The 20,557-nt window shown below is 40.4% G+C and overlaps 1 protein-coding gene across 8 annotated transcripts in view; it reads right to left on the reverse strand.

Annotated features, from left to right (window-relative positions):
• Positions 1–8,912, reverse strand: part of pogzb (pogo transposable element derived with ZNF domain b) — a 101,096-nt gene extending 92,184 nt beyond the window's left edge. For 7 of the 8 annotated variants that reach the window (XM_072283434.1, XM_072283412.1, XM_072283404.1 and 4 more), the window contains exon 1: positions 8,698–8,912. The gene's annotated coding sequence lies outside the window, so the exon portion shown is untranslated. Of the gene's footprint in view, positions 1–8,161; positions 8,533–8,697 lie in introns of those variants that run through there. The other variant, XM_072283381.1, reaches the window with a different exon arrangement.
• Between the last annotated feature and the right edge of the window lie 11,645 nt (positions 8,913–20,557).

The raw sequence follows: 20,557 nt of genomic DNA on the forward strand, positions 1-20,557 counted from the left end.
CAACTCTCACAGCCCTTGATTTCACACACCACCCCCAATCCTCCTTCAACACTAGACCTCACTCCAGAAACATTACCCTTCACATATCCTGTCATAACAGAACATGCAAAGGAAATGCCTACCAGCTCAAAGTGTGCAAGTCACCAACATGAAAACTTGATTAATATATGCTAACAGATGCAGCAGGACTCATTCGATAAATAAAGTTCACCTGCACTATTTTTCCAAACCAATTCTGTCCAGGCCCAAATAGCTCAAGGTCAATCTGTTTAGAAAAAGGGATCGAAAGATACATTTTTAGTAACAGAGAAAATCTGCAGATGCTCAAAATCCAAGCAACACACACAAAATGCTGGAGGAATTCAGCAGGCCAGCCAGCATCTATGGAAAAGAGTACTGTCAACATTTCGGGTCACGATATTTCAGTCTTGCCAGAGGGTGTCAACCTGAAACATCAACTGTACTCTTTTCCACAGATGCTGCCTGGCCTGAAGTAACAAACTCAAATATTTCTTCTTCTTTTTTAAAAAAAGGCAATGTTTTTACATCCAGCTAAAATGCAGACAATGGCTTGGTATAACTTTAAGTAAAATACATAAATTGAATCAAAGTAACATGTTGAACTCAACTGATTCCAATGTGGGAAAAGCTACATGGTTTTTGCATTTCCATATTCAAACCCAAATAACAGGCCTCCTGTGCAAAACGAGCCTAAAATTATCTTGCAGTTACATACAACAGTCAAATGTTTTACAGCCATCACCTACTCTCTGATACAGCACAACCACAGAACTAGGAACAAGTTCATGGTGACACTTGCGGGCTGCCACAACACATCCTCAGACTGAAGGTCATTGATGCCAATGACACATTTCACCACATGTTTTGATGTACATGTGACCAATAAAGCTAACTTTTAATATAATCTTTAATCCCTTGATGCAAGGTGGAGATTCCAACCTTGAATGTTTTAGAATTGTGCTTATTTAGCCCCTGAACCTCCTGTTATTCCCAATAAACGATTAGTCCTCATTCATTCCAGTGGAGAGGCCAAGAGTGTCATCTTGAATACTTAATACTGGTGGGTTTCAAAGCAGTCCAAAACTTGAAAACATTCAGCTCCCTTTGATTGGAGTTAAGAAGGCATCAATGAGGTACTACGATCAACTTCATCTTTATATTTAGTGTCTTTTTTATTATTGTCTTCATCTTTCTTTTTGTGCTACATCTGATCTGGAGTAACAATTATTTTCTCCTCCTTTACACTTACTAGAAATGACATTAAGACAATCTTGAATAGATCCCAAAGACCTTCAACATTAATTTCTTTGTTGTCCCTATCATTGTGTGACTAGGATGACACAGGTAGACAGATCATGCAATGGTCTATCACTGGTATCCATTACAACACATCCTGTTGTCATCTGCTCTGATAACAATCTAATGAAAGCCTATGTCCAAGTTGAAGTGTTCCATAAGACCTTATACTCATTTCTTTGGCAAAGCAGAGTCATGTTATGACAACACCCATGTTCCAAGAATAAGTCAGATGAAAGTTTTCCCTGCTCCCTCATAATTTATCACAAATAGTTAAAGTTGAGCATTTGTTTATGCTGGCATTGACAATGCCTGATGACCAGATCAGGGCTTTCCCCAAAGTTCATGTGGAAGTTATCCAGGCCTTCCGGGACTTGGGCAGAAGTGCTGATGACCATAGTTGGCTGGATACTTGTTAGAGTGAGCTGAAAGGAGGAGGCATTATCTCATGTTGAGATGCCAGATTAGTTCTTTTTTTGACTACAAAATTCACCTCATGATGACAGTACTCCTACTCTATGCTCTCACAGGTGTACATTCCACCTTTTTTGTCAAGCCAGTCAATTCTTGCCCATCATATATCAGCTCCAAAACAAGAAAGCAAATCGCATTCACATTTTAATTCTTGGCAATGGGTAAGTTCAGTCACAAATTCACAAGCTTTTCTATAATGGCTGGGCAGATGGACTGTTAGTCAACACAATTATGATCGTCGAAAGGAGCCACATCCAACTACAGTAACTAGAGAAAGGTCTCCTACTGCCTGCCAAGTGCAAAGTAATTCCTAGCATCAATGACTTTACCCATGAGGCCGAGCAACTGTTCCAAACTGTCAGGCATTTTTTGGCCTGCCGTGCACAATTATTATTTCTCAAGGTTGCTCGCCAAGCCTGGAGGTTAGGTTGCAAACGTTTCATCACCAGCCAAGGTGACATCATCAGCGCACAACTGAGTGTCATTTCTGTCAAGTGCTCACCTTTATATTGGTCCTACTTGTTCTCATTGGTTGGAACAACACTACAAACAAATAGCCAACCCAGGCGATCAATCTTCCCTTTCATTTCAAACAATCTTAATCACACAACAGCTGAAAAAAAAATACAGGGAGCCAAAATAATAGAAGAATACATTGACGCATTTGACTTTTGTGACTGTATGAAATATCCTTCTCAGATACAGTATCTTCATAGCAGACTTGTTTGAGACTTTAAAAACTTGCACTTATAAACTACATCTGCTCTGCAATGGCATGCAAGCTGTGCAACAAGTCCACAATAGAGCTATTCTCACCCAAGCAAGGTATTAAGCAAAGTTATGGCATTACCACAACACAATGTCCAACATTTCCTGCTGCAATGGTGATCCAACAAGTTTCCTGCAAGCTTTTCTGAAAAAAAATTCCAAAAACATTTGACACAATAAGTGAACCAATAACTGACCTCATTTTCTCTCTCTCACGCCAATATTTAAAGCAATTAGGTTTATACAAGTGTCACTAAAAGCAGCACAGAACAGCAAAAAGGAGTATCCCTCTCTTCTCTCTCAAACCAGCACAGAACAGCAAAAAGGAGTGTACCTCTCCTCTCTCTCTCCCACCCCCCACACACCATCTCCTCCCCACCACCAGGAGAGTCTGCTGGTTCCCAGTTCCTCATATGCCTCAGAACCCAGAGAAATTACATAGAAATGGTATTTTAATGCTTTGCATTCCACAGTTCAACAAATGCACTTGAAGTAGTTTATTATTTCTGGCACACATTTCCATAGATGCTGTCTGCCCTGAGTTCCCCCAGCATTTTGTGTGTGTTATTATTTGTGACATTTCTTTCTCAGTGATTAAATTAAAATGTATAGGAAAATCTCCCTGCCTTTCAAACCAACCCCAGTGAAGAACAGCACCTAATTGTGCTTTATAAATGTCTCTATTCTAATTTAAAGATCATGTTTAAGGTTACCGCCAGTCACTATTTTTCCAGATTGCATCACCATGTGATAACTGATAATACAACTCACTATGAAAAGAATTAAACAACTTGCCATTTACATTGATTAAAACCACGTCCACTAAAGGACACTGCTCAGCACCAGTCTGATGCTCTCGCAGTCACAAACGATTTAGAGGTTCTCAAAGAATGACAGTTGACTTTTCTGACAGCAATGTTACCATCAAACCTTAATGGTCAAGGGACATGCAGTATCTAGCAAGTGTACTGAAAAAAACTCTGCAATCAGAGCCAGTGATGGGAGTTAACAGCACGTTTTTAGGCCTTAATACTCGTTTTTAAATTTGTAGTTAATGGCCATGTCCTCAAAATCAGCACAAGGGGAAAATCTTTGCCAATTAATGGACAAGTAGAGCTGGTGCAACCAGGTCCCAATTTTCAAAAATTCAGAAGTGCATCATTTGAAGCCAGTGATATTTAGCAATAAATATACAACTTCTTATCAAGCATCAAATACAAATGGCACCAAAACAACTCCTTTAAATCTGTTAGCTCTAAATAAATCTCAAAAGACCTTAACTGGTTTAGCTGCATAACAAAAATACAGCTATTCCCATTGAGCCCACTACAATCTCAGACAAGGTGTTTAGAGCTTTACTGTTTTAAATACAAGTGCAACACAGCCACAACCCAAATTGGAAGGGACCAGGGTTTTGTACTTGCAAACAAATGGCAGACCAGATATATGCTAATTTACTCAGAAAAGAATCCACCCTGAAAGCATAAAACAGCAACTCCTACCAAGAAAAGCAACACAGGTTCAAAAAAAAGTGCCACACACAAATTACAGTCTGTATAAATCAGTTTTTAAAAAGAGTAGTTTTCTACCATGCTTGACTGACAGAATGAATTATCTCATGATTTCCATGAGATTATATACAACCTTAAACTAAACTTAAAATAACAGCACTGGCTTTTTGACAAGATTTCTGGATTCAAATTATGCGAAGTCTGATATTCTTGTGAAAAGTACCATCCCCCCTCCACCCCCCTCTCCACCCCTCCCCAACCAACTGAATAGTGCATACACAGACAGAGAATTCCTATTTTAACAAAAGATCTTTTAAGTTAGATAACAAATTTGTCCACATTAAAATTATGTTTGGTCGTGCATCATTTACTCTTGCTGATGACAGTTCAAGGTAAGAAATATCCAAAAAGCTCCAAAGCCAGTGAGTACTTGAAATATCATGAGTAGGTTGGAAATAGTGTCTCACAGCTCATACAAAAATTTAACTATATCACATCTCTCCAAATTGTGAAATGAAAATTTAGTTCAAAAGGGAAACAAGCATATTTGGAATTCAGCTGACTCCGACATGCTTAACACAATCATGAGGTTTATTTAGCACTTGTGGTTCATTTGCCACAACATTAAAGTGAATCAGAGCATATACAGTTTACAACATGCACTACATGCCTTAATTAACAGGAACAATATTTGTATCCAAAAACTTTAAAAAACACATACAAAAATCACATACTTATTCTTCGTACCTGCAGATAAGTTCTGGGGAAGATAAGATTCTGATCAACTTCACCACTACGCTTTTCCTTGCCAATTAGAGCCATCAACACAAATATTTTAAAAATGAATTTCATGATGGCAATGACAATTTGTTTGAAAGTAATACTCCATGTTGGACTCTATCTGGTAGCCTTTTGTTAGCACATTAAACAATAAACCAGTGCATGCACAGCCACAAAGAATAATTAAGGATCGGGGCTCGATTGAAGAATCATGCTCACAATTACCATATACTGGATAATGTATAAATTTAAACCCTAGTTAATATTTCCTATTTTCACATTCCATTAGTGAAACATGCTTATTTAACACTGAAATGAAATTGCAAAAAAAAATAAATAGCATCAGTTTTACTTGTTTCTACACTGCCTTCCTGAATCACTCAACTTTTTCTTTGTTACTTTCTACAGTGGAAACACATTTCAATATACAAATTACACAGTACACAATCAATTGCCTGGAGGCAACACTTCTTAACTCAGTATGCCAATTCCAAAGTGTCAGAAATTAAGTACAAAAATCATTAACACTGCACACCTAAATATTCACATTTCAAATGCAGATAATCACTTGAAACATTCCACTCTGGTATAAACGTCCTGCTTCTATTGAAGTTTTGCCATCTGAGGATAAATAATAACTGAAGCAAACAGCATGAACAATTATATTTTGAGTACAATTATAAATACCATTTTTGTTTGACCATGCAATTTTTAGTTATCATCTCTAAAACAAATTGCATAAAGGCTTTTAAAAACTTAAATTTTTGAAATAAACTAAAATCTTGCAACAAAATCTCATGCAACATTTTGTTATAATAATCATGCATCCAACAAAATAAATCCTGTTAATATAAACACTTTCTCCAACATTAGATAAGTACTCCCATAGAGGGCACCACGGTAACAATGATTAGCGCAACAGTATTAAAGCTCAGGGATTTCAGGAGTTCAATTCTGACATCCTCTAAGGAGTTAGTACATTCTTCCTGTGAACATGTGGGTTTCTTCCAGGTGCTCTGGTTTCCTCCCACAGCCCAAAGATGCACTGGTTAGTAGGTTAATTGGTCATTGTAAATTGCCCTGTGATCAGGCTAGGGTTAAATAGGTGGGTTGCTGGGCAGTGCAGCTCACTGGGCTAGAAGGGCCTGTTCCATGCTATATCTCTAAATAAATTAAATACATAGAATAAAAAACCTTTATACTCATATGTTCACATCAGCCATTTACACTGGTGGGGCAGGGGTTGGGCTGGAACCCAAATAAGAAAAACCAAAGCAACATCTGCCAACAAAAGCAGGCTAATTTGTCCATGAGTATGCAGTCAGTGGAGGATAGCTGTGAATAAGCTGTATAGAATTACTTGTATTGTAGCTTTGATTGACAGGGAAACTGACTAATCTTCAGCATCACTGGGAACATCATTTTTGCCATATGCAGACTTAACACACTGCATTCAACAGCTCAAGTCACCTGCATCTCTCAAACCAGTGCCAGCAATGGTAGGAATATTCACTTCCACAACCAACTGTATCAATTACAGAGTAGTAAACAAATTAGAAACCAATAAAGTTTTTTAAATAAATACACAAATGCATTTACAAATCCCAACATGCACCAAATGAAATAAGGGATCATACTATCAAGTTGAAAACAAAAGTGCCCATGAAATAAATTTAAAAAGTATATTTAAATTGGTTTAGACATTAAAATTTTCAAAGAACATGGCAAATAGAAATTTCAGGGAATCCAAAACTTTACCATCATTTGACTACCATGACTAAGAATGTTCTACAGAAAATTTCCCCAATCCAAACTTGATGAAGGTGGTTTCCTGTGCCAGTAATAGATAATCTCCATGTTTAGGCTAAATACCATTTTGTGCAACTTTCACATCCTGCTTTAAACTTCCCACTTTCTTCTACACCAAATAAACTCCATTACAGTAACAGCCCTGAAACTTTAAAAAATGCACAAATCCACCCTGCATACAGTTGTAAACTTTACCATCCCCATCATGGGCACTAGCCTTCCCAGCATCAAGGACACCTTCAAAAGGCAATATCCATCATAAAGAAACCCTATCACCAGGTAGGTGGTACAGGCATCTGAAGACACAATGTTTCAAGAACAGCTTCTTCCCCTCCACCATCAGATTTCTGAATTGACAATCAACCCACAAACACTACCAGAGTTTTCTTCCTCTCTGCATTACTTAATTTATTATTTCTCATACATATACTTTGTACAAAATGCTGCAAGAATTCAGCAAGTTCAGGCAGCATATATGGAAAAGAGTAAACAGCCAAGCCACTTCTTAGTATTTTTATTATTATTCATTGCAATGTACTGCTGCCGCAAAACAACAAATTTCAGGACATATACCAATGATATTAAACCCGAGTCTGAACCAAGAACTTTATTACTCCAGAGTTTTATGACTGAAATCCATCAAGACACTTGCCTTGAAGCATCAACAGTAGCAGGAATTTTTGGGAGGTTACGAATTTCTGGACAATGGCACACCAGAGGCAGTTTGTATGTTCTTCTCATTATCGCATGGGTTTCCTCTGGGTGCTCCGGTCTCCTCACGCTGTCCAAATACGTACTGGCTGGTAGGTTAACTGGTTATTGCAAATTGTCCCATGATTAGCCTAGGACTGAGAGATTGCTGGTGGTGCAGCTTGAGCAGGCCTATTCCAAATGTATCTCAATAAATAAGTTTCCTGAGATAGGAACCCCTTGAAGGGGAAGAAAGGCAACAGAAGTTTCCTGGTGTGGCAAATGCACGTTTATATCATGTCACAGCATGCAACCAATAGCAGGAAAGTGACCTCTCTATTAAGTGAAACCCAGGCCTCACACAAGCCATTCGGCCCATTGTGCCCACAGTAGCACTCAAAAAGACTAATCCAAATATGCCACACACCCCAATCTATTTGTTTAGCTCCACAAATGATTCCCAAACACTTTATCAATTCCCTTCAGAAAAACAAAACACTTCCATTCAATTTCTTTGCAGGCAAGAGTTTGCAACGTCTTATCCTGGAAGCTAAAATACACAACTAAAGAAAAATGTATCACAAGTGTTGATTGATCAAATTTTTAAAAATGGTTCCTGCACTTTTATGAATACCATTATAAATTTCTTCTAAAATAATGCAAATATTACAAGTGCTAAAAAAACGTTGCAAAATACACAAGTGCACATTTTCTGAAACAATAAAAACGCACATTTTTCGTGCGAGTAAAAAAAAACATGCACGCAGATATTTCCAAAAGAATAAAAATAGAAAGAGGCAGAATGCATTTACCTGGAAGTTTTGCCTGCCAAATAGTAAAGGAAGAATAAAAGTGCTTTCAGGTCAATATAAACGGAGGTGCCCGCAGTCAGCCATATTTAGAGGGGAAAAAAATGTTTGCCAAGAGGGAGGGAGTTCAAATAGAAAATAAAACCTCAGGAGGAAAATAGTCCCGGGGTTAAAATGGCGGGCCGGGCACACGCGTTGGGAGGGAGGGAGGGAAGGGGGGGCTGAGGAGAAAGAGGACTGGCGTTAGAGCCAGAAATAAATTGTTTTAAAGTTATGACGCTGTCGTTCGGTGGGGCACCCCCGGTTTACGGCGATCGCTGACAGAAAGTTCCACCGCTCGTTAACCTTTCACCGTCCCTTCACGCGTCTTTTATTTTAAAAACCCGCCGGCTTCAAGATGGCGGCGGCGGCACGGTTCCCCGCCTCCTTCACCGACGACAACAACAAGAGAGGGGGAAAAACCTCCGAACGCCCAGCCACAGGCTCCTCCCGTCGAATTAAGCCGTCGCCTGACAGAGTCCCCCCTCCCCTCAACTTACCTGTGGTTTTGTTTTTGGTCGTCGACGGGTGTGTGTATTCGCGCTCTACGGGGAGCGGCGGCGGGAGGAGGAGGAACGGGGTTAGAACAATTACACCCCCGCCGAACTATTTTTCCTCGGCTCCCGAAATTTCTGGAATTTTCTCTCGCTCGCTTCCACGCCTTCGTTTTGCCCAAGGCGCCAGAACCCAACCGGACCCTCGTGCGCAGCCGCACCACGCCCCCTCCCCCAAAGAAAATAACACGCGCCCCTTCTGTTCTCCCCCTCCCCTCTCCACTTCCGGTCCCCTCTGCGAGGACTTCTACAGCAGGCTGACGTCACTTCCCGCCAGACCATAATACTGGAAGGGGTCTAGTTTGCAGTGCAGTTATGTGAGTTATCTGATTCTTTCTAAACCCCCTCCCTTTTCTTTTAACCAGATTTCTTATGGTGCATTGTACCTGCTTCCTATCCCTGAGTCTGAAGCACAGGAAGTGGCCACTCAGCCCATCTGGTCCTTGCCCACCCACCCATCCACGTTGCTGACCCACCCCCACCATTGAGCCTTTCAGTTCCCTTCCCGTTCACTTTTCCAACTTCTCCTAAAGTGCAACATTTCCCTCAATTGTAGACTCTTTGGGCCAAAGGGCATCTTCTGCTTTCTCAGAAGAAATTTTTTGCAGTGCTTGAAGGAGCCCATTATGTACACCCTAATTCACCCCAATTCACTGTCCATGAGCAATCCAATGGGCTACATGACTATTAATCGACACATTGCTGACAAAAAGGGGGTACAGAAGGACAGTTTTCTCAAATCCTCAAGTACTATGATCAAGAGTTATGCAATTGGATAGGGTTATTTAGTTGTTTTGGAGCAGAGGGTTTGGGGAAGAGTGATCATAATGTGACAAAAAATTCAATGCAATTTCATAACAATTTTACTGGGTCTGAAATTGAAGCAAAGGCCGATTAGGAATGAGGAGTGAGTTGGTTTAAGTAGAACATAACATGAAATTAGAAATTATGATATCAGATGACAATGTATTTTTTTAAATCTATTAAACTCAATAACTGTATAGTCTCATAAGGAATTGAGTTGTGGTGAATGTAACAATGGCTAAGGTCAATATTTAATTCGAAGAGATTTAGAATTTTGCCAGAAAGAGTGATGAGCCAACAGATTTAGAAGGGTTTTGAAAAACTATCAGATGATGACTGACAGGGAGAAATAACAGAGGGGAAGAAAACAATAAACATAGAAAAATTATAAAAGCTTTTATACCTATGCAAGAAGAGAGAAAAAAACAATGTTTTGGGGGCAGCGCAGTAGTGTAGAGGTATGCTGAACGCTAATACAGGTTCAATTCCCACTGCTGTCTGTAAGGAGTTAGTACGTTCTCCCTGTGACGTCATGGGGTTCCTCCCATGTTCCAAAAACATAGGTTAGTAGATTGATCGGCCACATGGTTGCAATTGAGTAGCTTGTGCTCATTGGGCCTGTTACTGTACTGCCTCTCTGAATTAAATAAATAAATACTGGTCCCTCAGAGTCGGAAGAAATTATAGAAAGGAATAGCAATGTGAGAGAGGCAAGAGATAATGGCTAATTCCAGGGATCATAATGTTGAGGTGATTGGAGGAAAGTATAGGGGGGGACATGAGAAGTAGTTTCTTTTGCACAGTGAGTGAGCTTGCAGGGATGGTAATAGAGGCAGATACCCTTGACACATTTACAAGGCTCATACATTGGCACATGGATGAAAGAAAAATGGAGTGAAGGGCAAGATTGATCATGAAGTCTATTAAAAGGTCCGCACAACATTGTGGGCTGACAGGCCTGTAATACGCTCTCCTGTTCCACAAATATTATCTGTATGCCTTCAATGTAGAAGACAGAAAGAATATATTGAATGTTCTGGGAACCAATAACCTTGTGAAAGTAAGAGAAAATATAAGAAAATGAATTAAACCCAGCACCAAAAAAACTTCCAATAGACCTAATCACCCATGACTTAAGAGCAACACACACTAAATGCTGGAGGAACTCGGCAGGTCTGGCAGCCTCTATGGAAATGAATAAACAGTCGATGTTTTGAGACGAGACCCTTCTTCAGGAGCCATAATTTAAATCACAGTTAAAGACGGTGATGACAGAGGCATTGGCTTTGGTCTTACTTGACAGATCTAGGTAATAAAGATTTTTTCATTGTCATGGAGTCAAGTGGCCAACTTCTGCATCATAATTTTTCCATAATTTCTGTTTGAACTTTTTAAGAACATATCTTAGAGTATCGATAAGGGGGAGACAGCAGATGTAATATATATGGATTTTTAAAAGACATTTAATTAATTGGAACAAAACAGTCTGTGCGGATCAGAAATAACATCTCGTCCTCATTGACAATCAACACTGGCACACCTGAAGGATGCATGCTTAGCCAATGTTCTACTCTCTCCATACCCAGGACTGTGTGGCTAGGCACAGTTCAAACACCATCTATAAATTTGCCGATGACACAACTATTGTTGGCGGAACCTCAGATGGTGACGAGAAGGCGTACAGGAAAGAGATAGATCAACTAGTTGAATGACGTCACAACATCAGAAGACCAAGAAATTGATTGTGGCATTCAGAAAGGGGAAGTCGAGTGAACTCGACTGCACAACCTGCTGAGGGTGAGCTCTGTGGCATTCAAGTCTGGCAGCCCAGGACTGTCATGAAAACCAGGTATGACTTGCGAAGGGCTATCTCGAGAAAAGGAACAATTTCAAACAAGGCTGGAGGCGGAACTGGATGCACATCAACTCTGTCGGGGTTTGCAGGCCATCTTCCTACAAAGCAAAATCTGACATCATGAATGGCAGTGATGCATCACACCCAGATGAGCTCAATGTCTTTTATGCTCGCTTTGAGAGGAAGAATAAAACTACAGCTATGAGGATTCCTGCAGCACCCAATGACCTTGTGATCCCTGTTAAGAGGGTGAACCCTTGCAAGGCGAAATGCCCCAGTGGAGTACCTGGCAGAGCTCTGAAGAGCTGTGTCCACCAACTGATGGAAGTGTTCAAAGGCATTTTCAATCTCTCATTGCTACAGTCGGAAGTTCCCACCCACTTCAAAAGGGCAACAATTATACCAGTGCCCTAGAAGAGCAGGGTGAACCGGCTTATCAATTATCATCCAGTAGCGCTCACATCTATGGTGATGACATGTTTTGACAGGTTGATCATGGCTGGAATCAATTCCTGCCTCAAAAGGGACCTGGACCCATTGCAATTTGCCCATTGCCACAATAGTTCAACAGTGGACATGATCTCATTGGCTCTTCATGTGGTCTTGGATCTACTGGACAATACTAATACCTATAATAGGATGCTGTTTATTGACTACAGCTCAGCATTTAGCACAATCATTCCTACAGTTTTGATCAAAAAGCTCCGGAACCTGGGCCTCTGTACCTCCCTCTGCAATTGGATCCTCGACTTCCTAACCAGAAGGCAACAGTCTGTGCAGATTGGAAATAACATCTCCACCTCGCGGACAATCAATACTGGTGCACCTCAAGAATGTGTGTGTAGCCCACTGCTCTGCTCTCACTACACCCATGACTGTGTGGCAAGGCACTGTTCAAATGTCACCTATAAATATGCTGACTACACAACTGTTGTTGGCAGAATTTCAGATGGTGACAAGAGGGCGTACTGGAACTAGATATATCAGCTAGCTGAGTGGTATTGCAGCAACAAACTTGAATTCAATGTCAGTAAAACCAAGCAACTGATTGTGAACTTCAGAAAGAGTAAGATGAAGGAACATACACCAGTCCTCATAGAGGATCAGAAGTGGAAAAAGTGAGCAATTTCAGGTTCCTGGGTGTCAATATCTCCGAGGACCTGAACTGGACCCAACATATCAATGCAGCTACAAAGAAGGCACGACAACGGCTGTATTTCATTAGGAATTTGAGGAGATTTAGTATATCACCAAAATACCCTTGCAAATTTCTACAGATGTACCATGGAGAGCATTCTAACTGGTTGCATCACTGTCTGGTATGAAAGGATCAGAAAAAGTTGCAGAAAGCTGTAAACTCAGCCGGCTTCATCATGGCACTGGCCTCCCCAGCATTGAGGATATCTTCAAAAGGCAGCATCCATCATTGGACATGCCCTCTTCTCATTGCTACCATCAAGGAGGAGATACAGGAGCCTGAAGACACACACTCAATATTCTTCCCATCCACCATCAGATTTCCTAATGGACAATGAACCCACGAAAACAACCTAAAAATATTGCTTTCTTTTTTTTTTGCTCAGTTTTTACACTTTTACACTCCTATGCATTGCAATGTAGTGCTGCCGCAAAACAACAAATTTTACGAAATATGCCAGAGATAGTAAACTTGAACAAGAGAAAATCTGCAGATGCTGGCAATCCAAGCAACACACAAGAAATGCTGGAGGAACTCAGCAGGCCAGGCAGCATCTATGGAAAAGAGTACAGTCGATGTTTCGGACCAAGACCCTTCAGCAGGATTCAAATACGGTGGTGCTAGAAAGTTTGTGAACTGTAGAAATTTTTTCTGTTTCTGCATAAATATGACCTAAAATGTGATCAGATCTTCATGTAAGTCTTAAAACTAGATAAAGAGAACCCAATTAAATAAATAACACAAAAACATTCTACTTGTTCATTTATTTATTGAGAAAAATTATCTACTATTACATCTATTTGTTGGAAAAAGTATATGACTTTTTGCTTTCAGTAACTGGTGTGACCTACTGTACAGCAGTAACTTCAACCAAATGTTTCCGGTAACTGGTGATCAGTACCACATATTGGCTTGGAGGAATTTTAGGCTATTCCTCCTTACAAAACTGCTTCAACTCTGGGATGTTGGTGGGCTTCCTTGCATAAACTGCTTGCTTCGGGCCCTTCTGCAATATTTCTATAGGATTAAGGTCAGGACTTTGACTCGGTCATTCCAAAACACAAATTTTCTTCTTTTTAAACCATTCTGTTGTTAATTTACTCTTGTCTTTCGGATCATTGTCTTGTTGCATTATCCAGCTTTTATTAAGCTTCAGGTGACAGACTGCTACCCTGACATACTCCTGTAAAATGTCTTGATGCAATTTGGAATTCATTGTCCCCTCAACAATTGCAAGCTGTCCAGGCCCTAATGCAGCAAAGCAGCCCCAAACCATGATGCTCCTTCCACCGTGCTTTGCAGTTGGGATGAGGTTTTGATGTTGGTGTGCAGTGCCCTTTTTTCTCCAAACATATTGGTGTGCATTTCTGCCAAAAAGTTCAACTTTGGTCTCATCTGTCCACAGAGCATTGTCCCAGAAATGTTGTAGAACATCCAGGTGGTCTTCTGCAAACTTGAGACGTGCAGCAATGTTTTCTTTTTTGGAGAGTGGTGGCTTCCTCTGTGGTGTCCTTTCGTTCTTGTTCAGTGTTTTTCTTATAGTGGACACATGAATAGAGACTTTAGCAAGTTCTAGAGATTTCTGCAGGCCTTTTCCTGTTACCCTTGGGTTCTTTTTCACCTCATTCAGCATTGCACATTGTGCTCTTGACATGATCATTACAGGATGCCCACTCCTAAGGAGAGTAGCAACAGCACTGAATTTCCTCCATTTGCAGACAATTTCTCTTATTGTGGACTGATGAATACTCAGGTCTTTAGAAATGCTTTTGCTGCCTTTTCCAGCTTCATGCATCTCTACAATTCTTCTTCTAAGGTCCCCTGAAAGTTGCATTATACATATTCCCTGAGAAGAGCAGCCTCTGTCAGTAACCTGACTTTGTGTGTCTTTTTTTATCGGGCAGGACCCTCTCTACAACCCACACTTCCAATCTCATCTCATTGATTGGAATGCCTGACTCTAAATAGCTTTTGTAGAAGGCATTACCCCAGAGGTTCACATACTTTTTCCAACAAATACATGTAATATTGGATTATCTTTCTCAATAAATAAATGAACAAGTATATGTTTTTGTGTTATTTATTTAATTGGGTTCTCTTTAGTTTTAGGACTTTTGTGAAGATCTAATCATATTTTAGGTCATATTTATGCAGAAATAGAGAAAATTCTACAGGGTACACAAACTTTCTAGCGCCACTATATATCAAACTTGATTCTGATTCGGTCAGTACACGTTTATGGTCGTTACGCTACATTTGCACATATATAAAATCTAACATGGCTATTTGCATCCCGTAACACTGAAAATGAACTGAAATGAAAATGGAAACTCGTTAGGCTACATTTGGAGTATTATATTCAGTTCCAATTTCTGCATTATGGGAAGGAAGTGAATGTTTTAGAAAGGGTGCAGAAGACGTTTACCAGCATTGTCTGGAGTAGAGGGCACAAACTATAAGGAGAGATCGGGCAAACTTTTGTTTTCTATGGAGCAGTGAGACTAAGGAAAGATCTGACTATAGTTTATAAAACTATGAGAGGCATAGATACAGTAGACAGGTGGGATCTTACTCACAGGGTTAAAATGCCTAATATCAGAGTGCACACATTTAAGGTGAGGAGGCATGATGTGCTTGGTAATCTTTTTATTATTTAGTGAGTAGTGGGTGGCTGGAAAGCACTGCCAGGGATGGTGGTGGAGACAGGTATGAGAGAAGCATTTAAGAGGCTCTTAAGATGGACTCATGAATATGCAGAGAGTCAGAATCAGCCATATGTCATAAAATTTATTGTTTTGTGGCAGCAGTACAATGCATTACCTGAAATATATATATATATATAGTGAGTTCTGGTTAATTGTGACACATCAGGACCAGTATATTTTGGCCAACAATTAGCTGAAATTTCATGGAAATAGTTAAAAAGATACAAGTAGCTAAAAAGACAAACTGCCATTTAACTGTGTAAGAAGATATTTAACTGAAATACAGAGCAAATTAGAACACCACTGGTGGTTGTCCCTCGGATCCAGCAATGACAGGAAACCTGTGCGGGAGACTTTTTAAAGGGGAGAAAGTCATCGCTCTGGGGCAGTTCCAGTCTTTCAACCTGGAGGTCTGGGTCCAATGGGACAAGTACATGTCATAACTAGGGTTTCCCCTGGTTACACTGGATGACTATGTTTTCTTCTGTGCCTTGTCATGCCCTTCTCTCCTCCTGGCCGTTGGATCTCACTGTAGATCTCATCCGCCTAGAGCACCGGAGCGGACTTCGCATGCAAGGACAGGCATGTCCCTATCTCACTGTGGTATGAAACCCGCTGGCTGCCCTCACCTACTTTAGCCTGCCTGATGAAGCGGTCTACTGGGATGTGGTCGCTGGGGACTAATACTAACATTGCAGGTCAATAACTTTGTAGTGCTAACTTGTTCAAGTAGAGAAATCATTTCATTTTCACTCCTGTCCTTTTCTGGCATCTCCAAACTTCAATCCTTGAAACCTCAGTGAGCAAAACAGTTCTAAATCATCTTACTGCTTATTTCTCACCAATTATCAGTGACAAAATCACTACTTTTTGAACACAAACACACAACTGATGCTATCTAAAAATTGTTTGCTCTAAGCACGGTCTATCAGCCACACAACTACACGCGACTGACGCGAGTTAGAAACTATTTTGGGACAAGTCTTAAAGAACAAAAACTATTTGAATAAAAGCCAGGATTCCCTTTGTTTATTTGGGATGCTGTGCTGCTTAACTGGGATAGGAGACTGTTGCCAAACAGGTTCTAACTAGTTTTGGTGTTGGTTAGACATTATACCATGCTTAGAGCAAATAGTTTTTACGTAGCATCTGTTGCATGTTTTAATATTCAAAAAGCAGTGATTCTTCTCACTGACAGTTGGCAAGAAATAAGCAGTAAGATGATTTGGAACCGTTTTGCTCACTGTGGTTTCACGCTTTGAAACTTAGAGATGCCAGAAAAGGACAGGAGTGAAAATGAAATGATTTCACTACTTCAACAAGCAGTAAGATAGTTCAGAACTGCTTTCTCACTGCAGTTTCAAGCATTCAGGCTTAGAGATACCAGAAATAGCTGCGAGTGGAAACGAAACTACTTCAAAAAGTTAGGAATTTAAGTAGAATTTGAATCATCTTAAATGTTACAATGTAAGTGAAGATTTGGAGGATGCATTGTAGCATTGTATGAAGGCAGTCCACTATCCACAGTAGGTGTCTGCGGCTGATTTTGTTCACTTACAGTCAGTGTGTCGTCAATAACTATTTCGAACTGATACAAAGTTTTATAATACTGTAGTAGTATTTGTAGTGTTCTAATATGTTCTGTATTTCACTTAAAGACATAATTTGTTACTCAGTTAAACAGTAGTTTGTCTGTTATATACCTTTTTAACTATTTCCATGAAAATTCAGCTAATTGTGGCAGCCACTTAATTGAACCATAACGTACTGGTCCCAACCTGTCTCAGTTAATTGGAGTCCACTTTCTGAGGCATCACCTTCTGAAGATGTCCTTGACAGAGTGCTGGTTGAACTATATTCACACAGATATGAATAAGTTAATTGGGTATCGTGGGCTTAACTAGTTTGGCACAACATTGTGGGCCCAAGGACTTGACCTACACTGTATTGATCTACATACTGAAAATGACCTATAAATTACTGTTGGCGTTACAAAGCTTTGTGCAAGATGAACTGGGAAGGATGCAGAGAGTTGCAGTAACAAGTTACCTACTGAGACGAATATGGAGAACTGTGTTTTTAATGAGGAAGAATAGAAAATTATTAATTTTATTTCAGAATTAGGTTTAATATCACAACATTTGTGAAATTTGTTGTTTCATGGTAGCAGTACATAATAATAAAAAATACAAATTACAGTAAGTATATATATGAAAAAATTTAAATAAGGAGTGCAAATAAAGAGGTAGTATACAGGGCTTCACTGTCCATTCAGAAATCTGACGGCAGAGGGGAAGAAGCAGTTCCTGAAACATTGAGTATGAAAGTGTAGGAAGAGGTGATATAAGATGTGCCTCCTCCTTCGCGGTAGCAATGAGAAGAAGGCATGTCCTGGGTGATGAAGGGTCTTTAATGGCGGATGCCGCCTCTTTGAAGCATCACTTTCTGAAGATGTCCTCGATGCTGGGGAGGCTATTGCCCATGATGGAGTTGGCTGAGTTTACAACTTTCTGCAGCTTTTACCAATCCTGTGCAGTGGCCCCTCCAGACCAGACAGTGATGCAACCAGTCAGAATGTTCTCTGCAGTACATCAGTAGAAATTTGTGAGTGTAGTGTCATTGGTGACATACAAAGTCTCCTCAATCCCTGTTTATCTGTTTATCATCTGTAAATTTCCTGATGCAGAGAAGGATTTGATGTCAATGTATGGGAAAAGCAACTCAGTGGATGGTTCTAAATCCAGGAGCAAGGGGAACCGATGTAAGTTCTCATTCTTGGTTGGTTGTGATTTTTGCCAATCAGTCCTGATTGTCAGTAAATACTGAGTTTCTCCTTTTCTGGATTATTTTATTTGCACACTCTGAGAAAAATTGTCAGTTAGCAGTTATTAGGAGGCAGGTTAATGTTCTAAGAGTCCTTTTCAAGTTAGTTTGTGTCACCAGCATACAGCATGTTGAGTCTACTTAGAATATAGTATATTACAGCACAATACAGGCCCTTTCGCTCACTATGTTGTACCGACCTTTTCAACCTACCCTAAGATCAATCTAACCCTTCCCTCCCACATAATCCTCCATTTTAATATCATCCATGTTACTATCTAAGAGTCTCTTAAATGTCCCCAACATATCAGCCTCCACCACCACCCCTGGCATTTTCTTGTGGGCATACTCAATAAGTCTCCAGAATAATAACCATGACATAATCAATGAAAGACCACCCAACTAGGGCATTCAACCAGAGTGCAGAAGACCACAGACTGTGCAAATACAAAAAGAAATAATAATAATAATAAATAAGCAATCTGTAGTCAAATGCAGTCCAGCTTATTTTCCACCGAGCAAACACTGGAGGGCAGCACCAGTATGGATGCTGTGCCACACCATTATGGGGTTGAAAGGGACAATAAATCAGCCATGATCGAATGGTGGAGCAGACTCAATGGGCCAAATGGCCTAATTCTGTTCCTGTGTCTGATGGTTTTATGTATAGTGCCATTCTCACATCGTTTGCTCTTGCCAAGACCATAGCTTCCTTCTGCTTTGTTCCACCTGACCAGTCACTAATGTCATTAGCACATCATACCTATTCAGGCCTTTGTTCTTCACACTTTCTCATACAGGTAGTTCTGCTCTAATGCAGGTTTCCCTAATACAAATTGAATATCTGTCCTGGGCCATCTTCTCGCGGCTCCCATTGGAGAAGACTGAAGTCCCACCCACCCGGTTCAGGAACATCTACTTCCCTTCAACCACTTGGTTCTTGAACCAACCTGCATAATCCCAATTACCACCTCAGTATAGCAACCATTCGGCACATCGAGCCTGCTCTGCCATTCCATCATGACTGATTTATTATCCCTCTCACCCCCATTCTCCTGCCTTCTTCCCGTAACCTTTTACTAATCAAGAATCTATCAACTTCTGCTTTAAAGGTACCCAATGACTTTGCACTGCAGTGAATTTTGATGCTTTTCAGTATAATTGTGTAATTTGTGTTTAAAATGGTATTAATGTTTAATTGTATAATTTGTGTTTAAGATGATGCTACTGAAGGCATGCAACAGCTTACTGGTGGTTCAAAAGCAAAGGAATTTAATTAAAAATATTATGAATAATACTTTTTTGAAGTAGTTTTGTGGTAAACTATCACCACAAACAACAAAGAGGCGAGCGAGGGTAAAGTGAATTTGAGAGATGTGCGCTGCAAAATCACTGCACTTGGAGTTGGAGCCGTGCTGGTTGGAGTGGACGATTCGGAGGGGAGAAGATGGGACAGAGGAGTTCCGATGCCCATCCAACTAACCCGGGTGCAAGGGTGGATCTCTCTGGGCACTGAGCCAACTTGGAGAGGTGGAGAACGGCTTCTTTGGCAGCAAAATCCAGATTCAAAGCAAATCACTGGCAGGCGTGCTCTAGACACGGAGCAGTTCACTGCAGTTAGGCCTGGTCCTAATGTGAGGCACAATATGCTGTTTAGTCAATTTAAATGCCAGCCCATATAGTCTGGAAAGGCAGGATGTCTAGAGCTGGGTAAGGTTGGATTCCTCTTGGCACCGACTGATTTGGAAAGGTTGAGAACAGCTTATTTGACAGTGAAATCTAGGCCTGGGGCAATTCACTGCAGCAGAGTCTGGGTCCTAGTACAAGGTTTGGACAATTTAAATGCCGACCCTGATAGTCTGGGGGCTCCTCTCTCTACGACACTAAGACTGTGAGACTGTCCCCTGCTGTTGTTTGTGACGACTTGCCCCACTACCTGACTACCAAGGCTTTGGGCTTACTCTGAACTGCTCAGGGGAATTGGATCTAAAGACTCAATTTGGTTTGGAATGTTGTTGTTTTTTCTCACTTCTATTGTTTGCAAGGTCTATTTTGGTTTTTTTCCCTCTTTCACTGTGGCCACTGGGGGTTGGACTTAATTTTTTAAAATTGGGCTCTTTCGGGTCTCTTGCTTTGTGACTGCTTATAAGCAAACAAATCTCAAGGTTGTATAATTAATACATTATTTGATAATAATTGCACTTTGAATCTTGAAAAACTTCAGCACAATTTATGTTTAGTTTGTGTTCCTGAAATAAATCCTGACCCTAGTGGAAACCCCCTCTCTGGGTAAGGTGGGCTTATTTGCGCAGGTCTGGCAGTGAAGAGTGTGCCCCTAGAGGGGGAATTTCTAGAATGCCTGCAAGATGGCTTTTTAGAACATGTCATGGTTGAGCCCACTAGGGGATTAGCTATTCTGAA

The sequence above is a fragment of the Mobula birostris genome, chromosome 2 (genome assembly GCF_030028105.1).
Source record: "Mobula birostris isolate sMobBir1 chromosome 2, sMobBir1.hap1, whole genome shotgun sequence".
Lineage (NCBI taxonomy): Eukaryota > Metazoa > Chordata > Chondrichthyes > Myliobatiformes > Myliobatidae > Mobula > Mobula birostris.